Raw genomic sequence first — 18,683 nt, forward strand, 5'->3', positions numbered from 1 at the left:
CTAAAACCACTGGCCCGAGGTTCATGCCTATCCCTTTCCATCACTAAGGTGAACGTAACCGAATTGTGGTCACTATCACCAAAATGCACACCAACTTCCAAATCCAACACCTGATCTGGCTCATTTCCCAGCACCAAATCCAATATAGCCTCACCTCTAGTTGGCCTGTCTACATACTGAGTCAAAAAACCTTCCTGCACACTTTGCACAAAAACTGACCCCTCTAACGAGCTAGAGCTATAACAATTCCAATCAATATTAGTAAAGTTAAAATTAAAATCCCCCATAACAATTACCCTATTACTTTCACTCCTAACCAGGATCGTCTCCGCAATCCTTTCCTCAACCTCTCTAGAACTTTTAGGAGGTCTATAAAAGACTCCCAACAGGGTGACCTCTCCTCTCCTATTTCTAATCTCCGCCCATACTACCTCAACAGATAAGTCCTCATCAAACCTCCTCTCTGACACTGTGATTCAATCCCTGACCAATAATGCTACCCCTCCCCCCCTTCTACCTCCTTCTCTACTTCGACTAAAACATTTAAACCATTTATGTACACTCCTCAATCACTATTTATTTCCCCAAGTTCCCTAACACTCATGCTTTTCTCAACACTAAATACTGATGAGAAATACTCATTTCGGATCTCACCCACCTCTTGTGGATCCACACATAGATGACCTTGTTGGTCCTTAAGAGGCCCTACTCTCTCCCTCATTACTCTTTTGGACTTTATGTATTTGTGGAAAGTCTTTGGATTCTCCTTTGCCTCATCTGTCAAAACAATCGTGTCCCCTTTTTGCCCTCCTGATTTCTCTCTTAACTCTACTCCTACACCCCCTGTACTCTTCAAGGGATTTACTTGATCCCATCTGTTTATACATGTCATGTGCCTCTTTCTTCTTCTTGACCAGGGCCTCAATATCCTGAGTCATCCAGGATTCCCTACTTCTGCCAGCCTTGCCCTTCACTCTAAGAGGAATGTGTGTACCCTGAACTCTGGTTAATAGACTTTTGAAAGCGTGCCACTTACCAGACGTCCCTTTGCATACCCATAGGCTCCCCCAATTAACTTTTGAAAGTTCCTGCCTGATACCATCAAAATTGGCCTTGCCCCAATTTAGAATTTTAACTTTTGGCCCAGACCTATCATTCTCCATAGCTACCTTAAAACTAATAGAATTACGGTCACTGGTCTCAAAGTGATCCATTACTAACACTTGCCCTTCCGTATTTCCCAAGAGGAAGTCAAGTTTTGCCCCCTGTCTAGTCGGGTCATCCGCATACTGAATGAAAAATTCCTCCTGAATATACTCAACAAATTTCTCTCGATCCAACCCTCTAATACTGTGGCTGTCCAAGTCAATGTTGGAAAGTTAAAATCTCTGACTATTACCATCCTATTTTTCTTGGAGCTATTTGTAATCTCCTTACATATTTGCTCCTTAATTTCCCACTGACTATTTGGGGGCCTGTAGTACAACCCTATCGAAGTCATTTCCCCCTTCTTATTTCTCAGTTCTACCCATATAGACTCAGTGGCCGAACATTTGGATATATCCCCTCTCAGTACAGCCGTGACGCTTTCCCTAATCAAAAGTGCAACTTCCCCTCCTCTCTTACTTCCTGTCCTATCTTTCCTATAGCATCTGTACTCTGCAAAATTGAGCTACCAGTCCTGTCCCTCCCTCAGTCATGTTTCAGTAATTGCTATAATATCCCAGTCCCACATACCCATCCATACCCTGAGTTCACCTGCCTTGCCCGTCAGGCCTCTTGCATTGAAATAAATACAGTTTAATCTGGACTTCGCTGCTCTCTGCTCTGCTTTTGCTGGATCTGTCTGGATTAGTAGGATTACTGACACTGCCTTTACAACTTAATGTGCTCTCATTAACTTCTGTGTTGTGCTCAAACTGCTCTTCTGTCTCCCTACTTCTTTAGATCCTACCCGTCTGCCAAACTAGTTTAAATCCTCCCGAGTGGCTCTAGCAAATCTCCCCGCCAGGATGTTAGTCCCCTCCAGTTCAAATGTAACCCATCCCTCTTGAACAGGTCAGCCTTTCCCCAAAAAAGATCTCAATGATCCAAAAGTCTAAATCCCTGATTCCTGCACCAGCTCTCAAGCAGTCATCTGCCTAAACTTCCTATTCATACTCTCATTCATACTACAACGTGGCAGTAGTAATAGTCCTGAAATGATTACCTTCGAGGTTCTGCACTTTAGCCTTCTGTCTAACTCTCTGTATTCACATTTCAGGACCTCATCCCTTTTCCTACCTATGTCGTTGGTACCAATATGCACAACGACCTCTGGCTACTCACTCTCCCCCTTAAGAATGTCCTGCAATCCCTCAGAGATGTCCTTGACCCTGGCATCAGGGAGGCAACACACCATCATGGAGTCTCGATTGCAGCCACAGAAATGCCTGTCTGTGCCTCTAACTAGTAAGTCCCCTATTACTACTGTTCGCTTGCACTTTGCCGACTCTGTCCCACAGCAGAGCCAGCTATGGTGTCACAGGCCTGGCTGCTGCTGGCATCTTCCCCTGACAAGTTATTCCCCTCAAAGCATCTAAAATGATATACCTATTTGAAAGGGAAATAGACACAGGAGACTCCTGCACCACCTACCTGTCTCTCCTAGCGGTCACCCATCTACCTGACTGAACCTGTAATGTGACAACCTCCCTGTAACTAGTGTCTATCACACTCTCTACCTCCTTGCTTGTGGTCCTCCTGCTGACCTTTTTTTTTAAACTTTATTCCAATCCAATCCAATCAACTTAAATCCAGTTCAGAATCCCAACAAGTTAGGACATTCCTGATCCAAGCTGACAAGACAGGGCTCTCACCTCCTGTCTTGGGCTTGATCTACATGATCCAAGCTGATTGGAGTAGGCGTAGCTCCTCCTCCAAGGCTTGATCTCATTTACATCTTAGCCAAAAGGCCAAGATACTACTTTAAAAAATTGCTTCAAATGAAACTAAAATGTAACCTAATGACTTCAACCAAGTGCAGCATGTCAATACTACACTCGATCTTACCCAAAAGGTCGAGACTGTTTTTTTGGTTAGAGGAGGAGGTTGGGATGACAATACTGAAGTAATGTTTGGAGTTCAACTGTCCCTTTACAGCAGCTCCTCCAAAAACCACTTTCTGCTCACAGTGAATGCAGCTATGCAAATGTGGCCTGCAACCACCAATAACCTTTTTTTTAATACTTTATTCCAATTCAATCCAATCAAATCAAGTCCAATTCAGAGTCCCAACAAGTTGGGACATTCTCGATCCAAGCTGACAAGACAGGGCTCTCACCTCCTCTCTTGAGCTTGATCGACATGATCCAAGCTGATTGGAGTAGGTGTAGCTCCTCCTCCAAGGCTTGATCTTATTTACATCTTAGCCAAAAGGCTGAGATGCCGCTTTAAAAAATTGCTTCAAATGAAGCTAAAATGTAAACTAATGACTTCAACCAAGTACAGTGCACTGATACTACACTTGATCTTAGCCCTTCACTTTTTTTAAAACTTTATTCCATTCCAGTCAAATTAAAGCCAATTCAGAGTCCCAACAAGTTGGGATATTCCCAATCCAAGCTGACAAGACAGGGCTCTCACCTGTCTTGGGCTTGATCTACATGATCAAAGCTGATTGGAGTAGGTGTGGCTTCACATGCAAGACTTGATCTAATTTGTATCTTGGCCAAGATAGCACTCAATTGGATACTTGCCCTTACTTAAATACATGCCTTTATTTGAAGTAGGATGGTGTCTCCTGGAAACCTACCTTCTGGTCACAGTGACTGCACTTATGCAAATTTGACCTGCAAGCACCAATCACCTTTGCCACTCTGTTGCCCTCACCTGGACCAAAAAATAATCTCAGCAGTACTAGACTGTGAGCACTCTGCATCAAGAACCAGCCATCCAGCCAATTGAGCTAACCAACTAACTGAGCTAACCAACTTCTCATAATGAGAGTTAATGGGCGTGGAAGGCTTCAGTGGGTTGGAAAAATAATCATCTGGTATTCACATTTAGAAAAGGTTATAAAACAGACACAGGTAACTGTAAGTTAATCAGAATCCATGTTAGATAACAGAACCTATTATCAGGAATACATGTGAGGATCATCTGTGCAACAGCAAACAGCTGTCAGTATCCAAGCTGGAAAAACAGTTTCAAACTATTAAGCTAATTTTGGGAATATTAGGAAATTCAATCTCACATGAAAAAAGTCATAGAATGAAATCCTACAGTGCAGAAAGAGGCCATTCAGCCCATCAAATCTTCACCAAAAAAATCAGTGTGTGGAATAAACATTCAGATAGTATCGTGAAAACAAAACTTGAAAATCATTCAAGAAACAATTAAATGCTTCAATGAGATGGAAGAAGTTTCACTTCATTCATTCTGGAGGGATCCTGAACCAATCTTCTTCATCCATAGTTTTATGAATTCCAATTCTACTACCCTTTAAAAAGAGCAATGCTGTTACTGTCACTGAAAACACTAGAGGGAGCACTTGCATAGAGGATACACTTTCTCTCATAAAGAACGTCAAATATTTCAGACCCTCATTTCCTTCATTGTTCCACAAGTTTTAATATTCCTCCCACCTTTGTGTAGTTTACAAAAATGCTTGTAATCTCCTATTGATCCCACTTATAGCAATTAGTTAAATTGCAAAAACTTCAAGAAGTTAGTTGATTTCAGTAATTAATGGCTTTCAGTTAACAAGAAATAGAATCATAGAATCTTTACAGTGTAAAAGGAGGCCATTTGGCCCATTGAATCTGTGCCGACCTCAATCCCACCCAGGCCATATGCCCAGTAACCCCACGTATTTACTCTGCTAATCCCCCTAACACTAAGGGGCAATTTAACGTGATCAATCCACTTATCCCACACATCTTTGGACTGTGGGAGGAAACCCACACAGACACAGGAAAAATGTGCAAACCCCATCCAGATAGTTACCCAAAGCCGGAATTGAAGATTGGTCTCTGTCATTGTGAGGCAGCAGTGCTAACCACTGTGCCACCATGCTGCCCTATAAGTATTGTAAACGATTAGAATTATTGATTGTTAACTTCTAATAACTTGGTGTAGACAAAACTGATTTAATCATGCCATTCAATCAGTAGCTAATAAACATTAGATAAGTGCTTATATATTGGACTGCGCTGAATAGCAGTTATTCGAAGTATAGAAAGACATAGAAAGAAAATGAAAAGTAGGACCATTCAGCCTGTTTAGCTATTCATGGCTGATTCTCTACCTCAGTGCCATACTCCCGTGCTCTTCCATAACCCTTGGTGCCTTTAGTGTCTCAAAATCCAGTTCTTAAACACATAAATCTGGAAAACAGATTGGAACAGATGTACTCAAAATTGGGGAACAACATAAGTTGTAACAGAAGCAGGGAGTGGTATTCAAATATCAGGAAGGGTAGACAAAATGGCTGAAGATAAATCAGCCACACAATGTACACATGCCCTGATTCATTTTAGTATTGACTTCAATGGGAAAGAGAATTGGACCCAGTGAGATTATATCACCTGATTTGTGCTGCCACCCATGATGGAATTTCACCTTACATTCCAGAGAGAGATTGAGGCGAGTCATTGCTTTCCTTTTCCGTTCTTCTCTCTGCTGGCCTGAAGATGCGGCATCACCCTGCGGTACCGTTGCATTGGACTGGGCATCTCTCCATTACCTCACCTTAGCACCCATTCTTCATTTGAGATGATCATCAGTCTCTGCCATCCATATCCACGCTTCCAGCAGGGTCACATTATCACCAAAAGGTGCAGAAATCTGAACGACTGTTTCTTTCTGCAGCTTGGGGCCTCCGAGGATGATTGTAGCAGCTATATTGCTTTCCCAGATCAGCTTGCTCAGCACGGATTGAAATCAATCTGGGATATAGTCATGTGAACAGCTATAATCAATAGGTTAGAAAATATCTTTGCAAGTAATCTTGCATCGATAGTGACTATAAATGCAGTGGGAAGTGGCTCCAATATAAAAGGTACCCCCACCTCCACCACCACTACCACACACACATACAAACTCTCTCTCTATCTTGTTACATTCTCTTTCTTAATGGAAAAAATCTTAGTTATTATTCTCAACCAGCTTCGCTGTCTTGCACTGGATCTGAAAGCCAGAAAAATCGCTTCTCCCCAGGTGCCTGCAATTTAAAAGTTCAGTGCTGCTCAGCACGCTCCACCTCTCAACCAGCATAGGATTTGTAAATTGCTGATGCCTTTGGATCAAAATCCTGGGCTGAAGAGGACTCTAATCCACGCACGTACTGTGGTGCTACTCACTGAGAAGTCCAGATTAAAATCAGTTGGTTATCTCTTTCCAGAAGTTGTGAACCAATGTAGCAGGCCTCAAGGAAAAGTTTAAAAGTTTATTTATTAGTGTCACATTAACACTGCAATGAAGTTAGTGTGAAATCCCCTAGTCGCCACACACTAGCGCCTGTTCTGGACGCTGACGGAGAATTTAACATTGCCAATGCACCTAACCAGCATATCTTTCAGACTGTGGAAGGAAACTGGAACACCCGAAGGAAACCCATGTAGACATGGGGAGAACATGCAGACTCTGCACAGATAGTGACCCAAGCCAGAAATCAAACCCAAGTCCCTGGTGCTGTGAGGCAGCAGTGCTAACCACTACGCTGCTCCAAGGGTTCGGATACAGACTGACAAAAAAAAGGCTACTTTGCAATAGACAAACAAAATGTTTACCTCATTTTATTATTTGATAATGGGAGGTGCTCTCACCCTTTCCGCTGAGGTAAAGTATCAGATCAAGCCCAAGATCTGGTGCAATGCCTTTCCTTGTCAGTTTGCATCTGGTTTGTCTCTCTTGTGGGGAATTGGATTCAATTTGAATTGGTTGTTGGAGCGAGCAAGGAGATGGATTAAGGATTTGCCTGGTCCACTCCACACATTGGCCTTGTAACTTTAAGAATGGAGTAAAAACTGTTTCAAAAGCAGTGATCCTAGCATCAAACCTAAAAAAAACGTCATTGGGACAGTTTGTTCACTTCAGGACAGTAACTGATTCTTTTGGGATAGATGATGAGTTAACAGCAGATTATCACTTGGCCCAGATGAAGTCCAGTGCCTGTTGTCAGTTTCGAGACAGGCTCGACTTGTCCTATCAGGCAAACCCTTGAAAACCTCTCATAATTGAAGGGGGAGGACAGAAATCAGTCCTTTACCAGAGCATAATGCACATGGGCAGATTATACATCCAATTAGGTAGTCAAAGATTCTGGGTGCTTAAGGTTTGGGAATGATAAGTCTTCGGCATTTGTAAATTCCATTTGCAAATTGTCTCCATATCAAAACTATTTACCGAACACACACCCTTGCAGTATGTTTTGTGGCCTACATACTTGCCAATAGAGGGAGTTGGAAAATAAAACAGCAATGTCCTAACAGCATGAGAGTTCTGAATTCGGAGTGTTTCCAATTAGGATTTTAATGAGGATGTGTCCAAACAGTTTTGTGGAAAAACTTAAGCCATCAGCACTTTTTTGCAAGTTAAATACTTCAGTGATCTGGACAAAAGGCTTCTTGGAGCAATTTTCATGTGAAATGATGCTCAGGGTCTGAAGGAATTATTTCTGTGATGGGGCCTGATATTAATTTGGTGATCTAAATACCTTGCCTCATTAGCAGGTCAGTTGCCATTTACAAGCACACAATGGCACCTTGCAAAAGAGTTTTTTTTTCCATCGTGGAGCCCCCACCAACCAATGGAGGTGCAGGTTAAACAGAGAACTCGATACCAATTTCAGAGGAAACATCTACAACCGCAGAATTTGTAATGAGCACATGGTATAAAAGCACAACCACAGATCTTTGATCAAGCACTATTTCTGCACTGCTCATCAAGATGATATTGTCCATGTCCAATTCATCACACTTTGATTTCCTCTTGGTCCCCTATTAGCAAAAGTGGCCATGATATTTCAAAGGTGCAGAAACAGGTTGTGCAATTGCAGATGACAAGAGAGAAAAAGGCCTTACTTTTCCACTCTGGAGGTGAAGAATTGGAATATATTTTTGAAGCACCCACACCTACATAAAACAACTAAGATTCAGCAAAATAATTTCACATCAAAGAAGAATACAATAAACTAAACAGATAAATGGTATTATATAGACGCCCAAACTACTGTGGTGATGTTGGGAATGATTAGGATTGTTTTCGCTGGACTTCAGATGAATGAGGGGGGATCTAATGGAGACATAAAATTCTAACAGAACTAGACAGAGTAGATGCAGGGACGATATTCCCAACTGGGGAGTCCAGAACTAGGGGTCATAGCTTGAGGATTGAGGTTAGACCATTTAGGACGGAGGTGAGGAGACATTTCTTCACCCAAAGAGTGGTGAGGCTGTGGAATTCATTACCATGGGAAGTAGTTGATACCAAAACATTGAATGTATTCAAGAGGCAGCTAGATATAGCACTTGGGGTGAATGGGATCAAAGATTATGGGGAAAAAGAAGGACTACTTTATTAGTTGGATTGTCAGCCATGATCGTAATGAATGGCAGAGCAGGATCGAAGGGCCAAATGGCCTCCCCCTGCTCCTATCTTCTATGTTAAACAACACTCTCCCGACACATTAAGCAAAACACAATTGAGAAGATTGGTCAATTTTGCACAATTGAAGCAACCAGCAAGTAAATGTGACTTTGGACATGTTGTTGATATAGAATGAGAAATCAAAACATAAAATCAAAAAATACACAAAACACAAACACCGTGCCGCCCCATGTCTCAGGGCAGCACGGTGGCACAGTGGTTAGCACTGCTGTCTCACAGCAACAGAGACCCGGGTTCGATTCTCAACTGTCTGTGCGGCGTCTGCATGGTCTCCTCATATCTGCGTGGATTTCCTCCGGGTGGTTTGGTTTCCTCCCACTCTCCAAAGATGTATGGGGATTAGGTTGATTGTCCATGTTAAATTGCTAGGGTAAATGCATGGGATTATGGGGATAGTGCCTGGGTGGGATTTTGGTTGGTGTAGACTCGATGGGCCAAATGGCCTCCTTCTGCACTGTAAGGATTCCACGATTCTATGTAAGGTTGTGTCTCTAGTCAACAATGCTGAAAACCACTTGAAAAGATAGAAAGTTGTCAGAGTTGAGTTAGCAAGATCACCATCGCTTTCGGAGCTACTGAAGTTGAGGCTGCCAATAGTAACTAACGCACTCCCAAGTTCAACTCCTGTAAACACTGTTCATCACTCATGCCAAGAAACCACCTGTAAAGCAACAAACCTCACAAACATTGTAACTTGTTCAAATAATGTTTACACTATGGTGCTGCTTACCCATACCGGACAGTGTCCTGCCTGCTAGAAAACAGCATGAAGTCAGTGGAAAACCCAACCAGTTGCTCACATTTGTTGTTCATCATCAAATTCAATAACTAAGACCGACACAACCAGAAGAGTGCTGCCTACACATACCATAACAAGAGAATGTTTCTTATGTGGAGGCACATAGTCCCTGAATATACTTCTGTGCTTTCCTTCGGACATAGTTATCAGCCACATGTGGCAGTGACTGTTGGCTGCTTGGAAGTGATACATCTTCATCTGACAACATCGTGGGAGGCAAAATGTTCAATAAACTTCAGGGCTGCCCCTTTCTCTGTAACCCAGGGAATATAAAAAATTTCCATTGCAACAGTGACAAAGCACTGAAAGCTCTTGGGACATTTGAAACACGAACCTCATTCAAAGACACCAGAACAAATGCTGTATTCTATGTCATGTCTGGAGAATGTGACACGCTTATCTATTTCCACACAGCAACATATCTACACGATTGCAGCTACATACGCAGTTCCAACATGTACCGACAATATTCCTGAAATGTATGGTGACTGCTTCACTGCGATCAAGCTGCGTGTAGACGCTAATGTGTCTCCAGTCGTGCATCAATGTGGACAAGTGCGTTCCATACCAGAAAGCAGAGTAAGGGCTTCAGCATTTACTTCACCATGACATCACTGAAAACGCTGGGGTGAGCCAACCCCTTAGGTTTCACCCATAAATGTTGTCAATAAACGCAAGATCGAGAACAAGATTTAAAATTTGCATACTTATGCAGCCACTAAAACCAATCAACGCTGATAAACACACTTGACATTAATAATTTTCCACACCATAAAGCGAATGGTGCTAAACGCTTGGCTAAACTTGACTTCATTGCAAGTTACCATCAAACCACGCTTGCAGAGGTATCTTAACAGTGTTCACCATTAACATAAAACTGTTTTGATACAAGAGTAATCTCAGCAACTAAAATATTTCAACACATGATTCAGTTTGTACGTGGACAGTGACATTCTCATCCATGGCTGCACTGAACGTGAACTTAAGATAGGCCTACATGCATGACTACAACATCTTAGAGAATGTAGCCTCACTTCGAACAAAGGCAAATGACTGTTTAATCAAAGCAGATTGAATTCTTCTGTCATGTGTTTGTGGAGAAGGTCCTGATCCATGGACGGTCAAAGCCATTGCAAGTGCTGTGGATCTTACAAATGTGGTGGAAATCCAGAGGCTGTTAGAACTCATCACATACCACCCACAGGTCATTCCTGAGCTCACCACGTTGTCTTCCCTCTCCCTAATCTGATGAAGAAACCAAGTGGGAGTGAGCTAATGCACACAGGCTGTAAACCAGACTAAAAAATGATCAGCAAGTTGCACAAATGTTTATTTTGACCCCAAGTAAACTACCCACTTTGTCGTAGATGCAAGCCCAGTTAATTAAGTTGTAGTTCTTGTGCAATGAGACCTATTAGGTAACTTATCAGTTGTTGTGATGGTAAGATGGATCATTAATGCATGTGGAGCAATGCTTTTTGCAAAGAAAGAGAGAAGCACTCTGAATCACACGAGTAATATTAGTACTGAATTGGATCCAGTTTTTTTTATTAATAGAAGACAGAAGAGGGGCGTGTGATGGGGAATCAGCTCTCCTTTGTGGTCCTCTCAGGAGTGCTGCAGAGAACTTTATTGAGACCTTCACTCCTCTTGACACTAGGTAAATGACCTTCCCAACAAGTTAACTGAAAAAAAGGGTGTGAGTATACGCAGGTGACTGTGGGGTTTACACATCAGGAAAAAGATCATGTTAATTCATTATAAGATGCTCTTCTAGAATTGGCAAACTGGCAGGATCAATGGGAGATGGCTTTCAATGCCAAAAAAATGTTACATCAAATGTGCTACCAATAAAAGTCCACTACCAGATAGCTTTAAGTTCTATAATCCAATTCATCAACATACCTTGGTTGTTAGTCAACAACCAAGGGTTAAGACTCTTCAATGGAGATTCCACATTCAGCAGGTAACATCCAAGGAAAACAGGATTATTGGATTTCTGAGGAGGAATCTTTGGTATTTCAACAAAAAGTTCAGAGTTATAGCTTACCAAACATTTGCACATCCAATCCTGGTGTATGCAAGTTGTGTATGGGATCCTTATATGTACAGAGATATAAATAACGTCACCAGAGAATTGTCAAAATGAAATGATTCCTTTGGAAAATGAATGGTGCCCAGTAATTGACCACACGGTGGAGCGGAAAACCAGTCAGTGTTTGCCATGTCAAGTAACCACAATGTCAATTCTTTGTGGTCTGTTCAAGATTTCGGAGCTATCTGAAGGCCTATGGATTGTTGGCATTGATTTTTTAGACTTGCGCACTAACAATCACCGGCTTGCCATCACTAATGACTACAGCAGGTTCCCAGTCATAGGAATAGTCAGATCAACTCCAACAAAAGCAGTCATCCCAAATCACAACCAGAATCTTGCCTTGTTTGGAGTCCCTGAAATGGTTAACAGTAACGCTGAATCCCCATCTAACAGCAATATGTTCAGTAAGTTCGCAAACTACCTGGGCTTCACGCATCGAAGAAATCACACCCCATTGGCCATGACTCACAGAGAAGTTGAAAGATTTATGCATACCTTGGAGTAAGTGATCCGTACAGCTATGGCTGAAAGCAAATCATGGAAGGAGTTATATTGCTTTCTTTGCAATTACGGAGTGACTCCTTGCTCGATTACCGGAAAGCCTTCAGCTACTCAACTTTCCATGTTCTATAGTTACACTTATTGTTGCACATTCTATGTCCTCCTGATCTACTTTGTGAAGCTAATGATCAATACTTGCATGAAAATGATCGAGAAGAGAAAATACCAAATTAAAGACAAAGCAGAGTGAAAAATGAAACTTAGAGTTATACCATTAAAACCAGGAAATGTGGGATCATGCTGGAAAATAACCTATGACATCCAGCTATTTGCTGTGCCCAATACAAAAGGATCAATGTTCATTTTGAAGCGTGATTTGCAAATTATCGCAGGAAATACGTTCTCTCTCAGAGTACTGAAAACATAATTCACAAGTATTCAATCAGTTTAGGATATCAACATCTCCGATGAGGAACAAGTTAAATGAGACAATACTTGATCATGAGAGAAGATGTCCACTATACTTAAGCAATTATGTTACAAAATAAATTATTTTCAGTTGGTGAACAAATCTTTCATCTCATTATACGTGGCTGATTATCATTACTAAACTATTTCAAAGGTTTGTTGCATATGTAATTGTGAGTGGCTGCCTTAAAAAATGGACAAGATTATTGATGTGATGGTGTTGCTGGTGAAGTTGAATGCTCAGGTTATGTTTAATTTTAATGTTCACATTTTTTACACTTTTGAAAGCAAACCATTGTAGGAAGGAGTCAGTAGAAAATCAGACAGCTATATTCTAACATCATGTGCAGTTTTGAATTCTGAGTATTTTGCATTAAGAAGTTTTTACCACAACCCATCTTACCCATGTACCACCACCCCACTTTACTGGAATCATCTAAAATTTGCAAAAGTCTCCACTCAATTTTTGGGCTCATCCCATTGCTTAAATCCTGGGTGTTAGAAAGTGAACGGGACTAGCCACCCAAATAGTGCAGCTGCCAGAGCAGGACAAAGGCTGTGATGAGTAACTCACCTCCTGACATCTGACCTGTCCACCATCTACAATACACAAGTCAGGAGCGTGATGTCTTTTAAAAAGCATTTAGACAGTTACATGAGTTGAGATGGGTATGAAGGGATATTGGTCAAACGCGGGCAATTGGGAATAGGTTAATGGTAAAAACTGGGCGGCGTGGACTAGTTGGTCTGAAGGGCCTGTTTCTATGCCATAAACCTCTATGACTCTATGATGGAATACTCTCCACTTGGGTGCAGCTCCAGCAACATTCAAGAAGGTTGATACTATTCAGAATAAAGCAACCTGCTTGATTGCTATCCCTTCCATGGACTTTCAATCCCTTCACCACCAATGAATAGCGGCAGCTGTCTTTACTACCCGCAAGATGCACCGCAGGAACTCACCAAGGTTCCTTAAGCACCTTCCAAATCCACCAACGCTACCATCTTGAATGACAAGAGCAGCAGATATCTTAGAACACCGCCATCTGGAGGTTCCCCTCCACGTCACTCAACAACTTGTCGTGGAAATATATCACTATTCCTTAACTTTCACTAGGTCAAAATCCTGGAATTTCCTAACTGTGGGTGCAGCCACACCTCAGAGCTGCAGTGGCTCAAGAAGGCATCTCATCATCACCTTCTGAAAAGCAACTAGGGATGCGCAATAAGTGCTGGTCTAGCCAACGACCACACATCACATAAAATTAATTTAAAAATAATTATGTAATTGCCAGCTGCAGTATCTCCAAGTGCCACATTATCTGAAATTAGCTAACGTGGCACAGATCAGGGAAAGAAATCTGTGAACCTTCTTCGTTTATATAGTTCAGTTGCACAATGATCTTATCCTTGGAAATGTTTACCATAATTCTACCATTGAACCCTGTTATGCTGGTTATCAGTTACTTCAATCACAATCTACTCACCACAACATCAGCTTGTGTAATACTTTGCTATTGTGAAAATTTGAGATGACTAGTGGCTATCAACTGCCGTGATCGCATTGTTGAAAGACATTTCAGCTGTGGCATTTGCTAGTTTCTACAATCTTAACACATGAACAGATAATTACTAAAAGAATGCTTGGGTTAGCCTTTGCGCTATGTAGGATGTTTTAATTAATAAGAGAATCAATGGTTATGGGGATAATGCAGGAAAGTGGAGTTGACGATTATTATATCAGATCAGTCATGATCTCACTAAATGGCAGAGCAGACTCAATGGGCTGAATGTTCTACTTCTATTCCTACATTTATTTGTCTTATGACAAGAGTGCTCAGCATTTGCTTGCATTTTGCATTGCTTGCTTGGCCAGCATCTCATCTTTCACTCTCCACAAACTGAAGGGTGAATTATAATTTAAAACACTGCAGTCCATGTCCTGTTCAAAGCCAAGTTCTGTTCAATCATCACTCCTGTAATCACAGTCTTCCACTGTCTCCTGGTCCACAAATACAAATTTCAAATGTTCAGTTCAAATGGACTCGCACCTTCACATCTCTAAACTTCATTAACTCCAATTCCTTCTGAGAACTTGGTGTTCCTACAACTCTGTACATCATTCATGCTGTTTGTTTATTACTGGCAGCCATGCCTTCAGCTGTTTGTTTGACCCTAAACTCTTCAATTCCCTTGCTAAATGTCTCCCGCCCTGCTTTAAGATGACTGTAAAACCCACCTCTTTGACCAAGCATTTTGGTTACCTGTATTAATGTCTCCACTTCTTTGCTTTGGTGTCAATTTTTGTTTGATTATTCTCCTGTGAAGGCATTCAGGATGTTTAGCTATGTTAAAAAGGTGCTGTATATTTTTCAGGTTTTTGTATTCAGGTTAAACAGCAATTCCTTTAGAATGCTGTTTTTGGGTTGAAAGCAATGAATGGAACAAAATTAAAAAATGAACATTTTAACTGCTGTAATATTCTGAACAGTCTATCAACAGGGGAGGCTGCATGAGCAAACCATCTTATCATTTGTTTATAGTGCCAGGGAAACGTTGAACAGAACTGCTCAGCATTGCAGTACAGATTGTAGGATTATAGGATCAGCACATGTAGGGATTGCTAACTCCTCATATTCTGATCAGTAGATTACATTGACATTTTGGTCTGCTGGTCAAATCAATCACATTATCACAATCAAACTGTATTATGAAGAATGATAAAAATCAGCTCAGAGCACCAGGAAATTAGGGAAATGTTGGCAGAACTATTTATGCATCAGCTTTCACGGTGAATGATTGATCCTTTTAAAAAAAACTGTTTCGTTGTCTTATTAATTGACAGAAAATTAAGTGGAAAGTAAATAGAAAATAAGTTACAGTGCGAAGTCCAGGAACAGCTCCCAAGCCATAGGAGTAAATTATGAAACCCATCAGAATCTTGAATTATGGTTTAGTTTTAAGAATAAGTTTAATTTGTGGGAATTGTATTCAAATTTCTCAGGAGATACAGCAGGAAATAGACCATTACACATTTACAATAAAATTATTTCATGACTTTTAAATCCTGGACAAATGAGACTGCAGTTTAAATCTGCCCCCAAGTTTAGAAGAAAATCACATAGCTCACTTTCTTGCATAATTGCAACAACATATCTCTCTATGTGTTGAATGTTAGCAACAGCAGCTTGGGTTCCCATAAATATTGGTCCTCCATGTACCATGCACAACCACATCTCCCCATCTTCTCTTTTGAAGAAACAGTATTTTCACCACATGACATTGTTGACCCACAGGTTATTATTGCTTCTGAGGGAAAACTGGATAAAAAAATTGCATATTAATGAAGATTATGGGTAGAACGAGACAATGGAATTATTTTTGGATTGGTCTTAAACAGTCAGCACGGGTAGAATGGGCCACATATCCATCCTGTAAAGTTCTATGGGTGTTGGGCAAAGACTCTGGTAGGTTCAGAATGTAGCGACAGCATCAATCTGGTTGAGAACTACAGACAGAGCTCATGAGTTGAGGCGTGGGTGGGTATAAAACTCTGGCTTGAAGGGTTAGTCACATTGCCATCAGGAAAATCATAACTCTCAACTCGACAGATGCAAAATTGAGAGGCCACCAGAGGATTCCAATTGGTTTCATCTCAAGACATCTTGGCCAGAAATATTAAGCCAATTCTTGCAATTACACATGCTATATATTCATGTGGGAACAAAGGAAAAAGTTGCATCAAGCGGCTGGTGATAAAGATATCACTCTAATCAAATGAAACAAACAAAGATTATACTTTAAATACCTGACAAATCAGAGAAAACATCAATCTTTGGGCCTACAAAATGGCCTCCATATTATTGTTGGATGAAAATCCCAACATTGGCATTAGTAGAACTAGCCATTTAGTCCACTCTTCCATAGCAGCCCCACTCACCAGTTTCTTTATGCAATTAATGCACGGTACATTTTGCACAATGAACTACTCCAGGTCTGGCTCACCTTCCTTGTTTTTAGAATCCTGTTTCTAGCATTAAGAATCAGTTTCTACGATGTAAAATTAATGGATGGAGAAACATTGGTTTGCTGTTGTGTAATTTTGTTACTTGTGCAACTAGCATGCATCAACAGCACACAAATGTAAAAAAAAAGATTTACTGAGTTTATTCACATACAGTCCCTAAACAAAAATCCATTAAAAATGGAAATCACTTAACAAAAAACTAAGAAGTTAAATTATATTTAAAAAACCCTCAGTCTCAAAAACGATCTTTGATATTTTTGAACTAAATAACACAACCATAAGAGACAAGTGGCTTAAAAAAGATAGTAAACTCAATTTTTCTTCAATTAAAAATAAACTACAATCTCAGATGTTGAGTAATTCATAACAGAAGACAGCATTTGTTAATAAATAACACTTGCCTAAAACAAAAACTTTGGGAACTTGACTTTCTCTTCCCAAAAGGATTTGAGACAAACTGAAAGTGCCAGAAAATGAGGATCACGCCCATCAATTTATAGATTACACACTGGAAACTCCTGCACAGTGCAATGGCTCAAATGTACAGATGTGGTCAAACATTAATTATTCTGAGGTATAAATATCCAGTTGAAGTTTTTGGGACAAGCCGAAGCCTTGAAGTTAAAAAAAATGAATGAATGTATTTCAAGACAAGAAAGCAAATGTCATTATGCTACTGTGAAATATGTAATTTGACTTTTTTTTTCATTTACTTTGGACATTGTTATATCTTTTCTCTGATTCAAATTTCTAGACATTAGGTGGAATTTTCCCATTCCGCCCGTGTTAGGCAGAAGAGAATCTAGCTGTAGCCAAAGACAGAAACCTGCTGGTGTAATATTACATTGCAATTCTCCCAATAGCAGGTTAATGGTGGGTTAGTCTTCCCACTGGCTGATGGTAGGAACATCATTTACATTTCAGTAATGCTAATTAAAACAGCTGCCTGCTGATGTCTTGTCAACCTTTCAATCAAGCGTCATGACAACTGGAAATCGTGTTAGCATGAAACCCTATTGCAAAAGAGTGATGTGCACAAGATGGCCCCTCAGCTGACAAGAGGCAGTGAGGTGAGTGTAACACTGTCACAGTGCTGTACTGTTCATTACTCTGCAGGAGCAGACCAGTTCCTGCCCGCCATCTCCATGCCAAGCTGGTCTTCATGGACAGCTGCCTGACACACGGATCCTCCTGTGTCACTTTCTTGGATCAGTACTGTGCCTGGGATTGGGGAGAACAGGGGACTCCATCCCCCACTAGTGTCACAAAGCAGTCTCTAACTGGGAGCAAAGTGTTGAGGGACTCATACAGCTACCAGGTGGCTTGATGAAGACAAGGGAGGCAATGAAGAAGGAGGGGTGTGTAAGAAGGGAGGTGTGAGAAGTGGGAGGACTCTCAATATCAGGCAGAGGCAAAGGAGGTGGATGAAGAAGAAGAACAATGAAAGGGAGCAGGGGAGACAGAGGGGAGTGATGCTGAACCCCAACCAGCACCAAAGGCTCACAAACAAGATGGTCAAAGGGATACCATTCACTTACTGAAAGGGGTTGGAAGGCTTCAGATTCGGTGGGGCGTTTGCATCTCACAGGTGATGGGCTTGGTGGGGGGTGGGGAGGTTGGGGGGATGGTGTTGGCTGTGGCTGAATCAAGGAACACACTAATTTTTGGGGCTGTTAGCCTTTTCTTTCTGGGTTGCTGACATCCTGCATGGACTGGTGAAGGGAAATAGGCTGGAGAGAGTGATTATGGACTGGTTTCTTAAATAAGGCTCCAGAATCTTTGAACCTATCAGCTGAGGACAGGCAGATAAATCAGCTGCCGTCCTGCCGGACAAGTTGGAGGGAAACTGTACCTAATTAATCAGGTTCCAACTGCTGAATCTGTTGCTGGATGCCACCTTTCTGTCCAGGGAGACAGGCACCACCTGAGCTATCCACCATCGCACTTAATCTAAAAATGGAAGAATTCCACCCATTATTTTTCCAAAAGTGTTTGAGTGATTATAAAGGTTCCTGAAGAAATAAAGAACAAAAGGAACAAAGAAAATTACAGCACAGAAACAGGCCCTTCAGCCCTTCAAGCCTGCACCGGCCACGCTGCCCGACTTAACTAAAACACTCTACCCTTCCGGGGACCATATC

This window comes from Carcharhinus amblyrhynchos, chromosome 1 (genome assembly GCF_965287045.1).
Source record: "Carcharhinus amblyrhynchos chromosome 1, sCarAmb.v2.hapA, whole genome shotgun sequence".
NCBI lineage: Eukaryota > Metazoa > Chordata > Chondrichthyes > Carcharhiniformes > Carcharhinidae > Carcharhinus > Carcharhinus amblyrhynchos.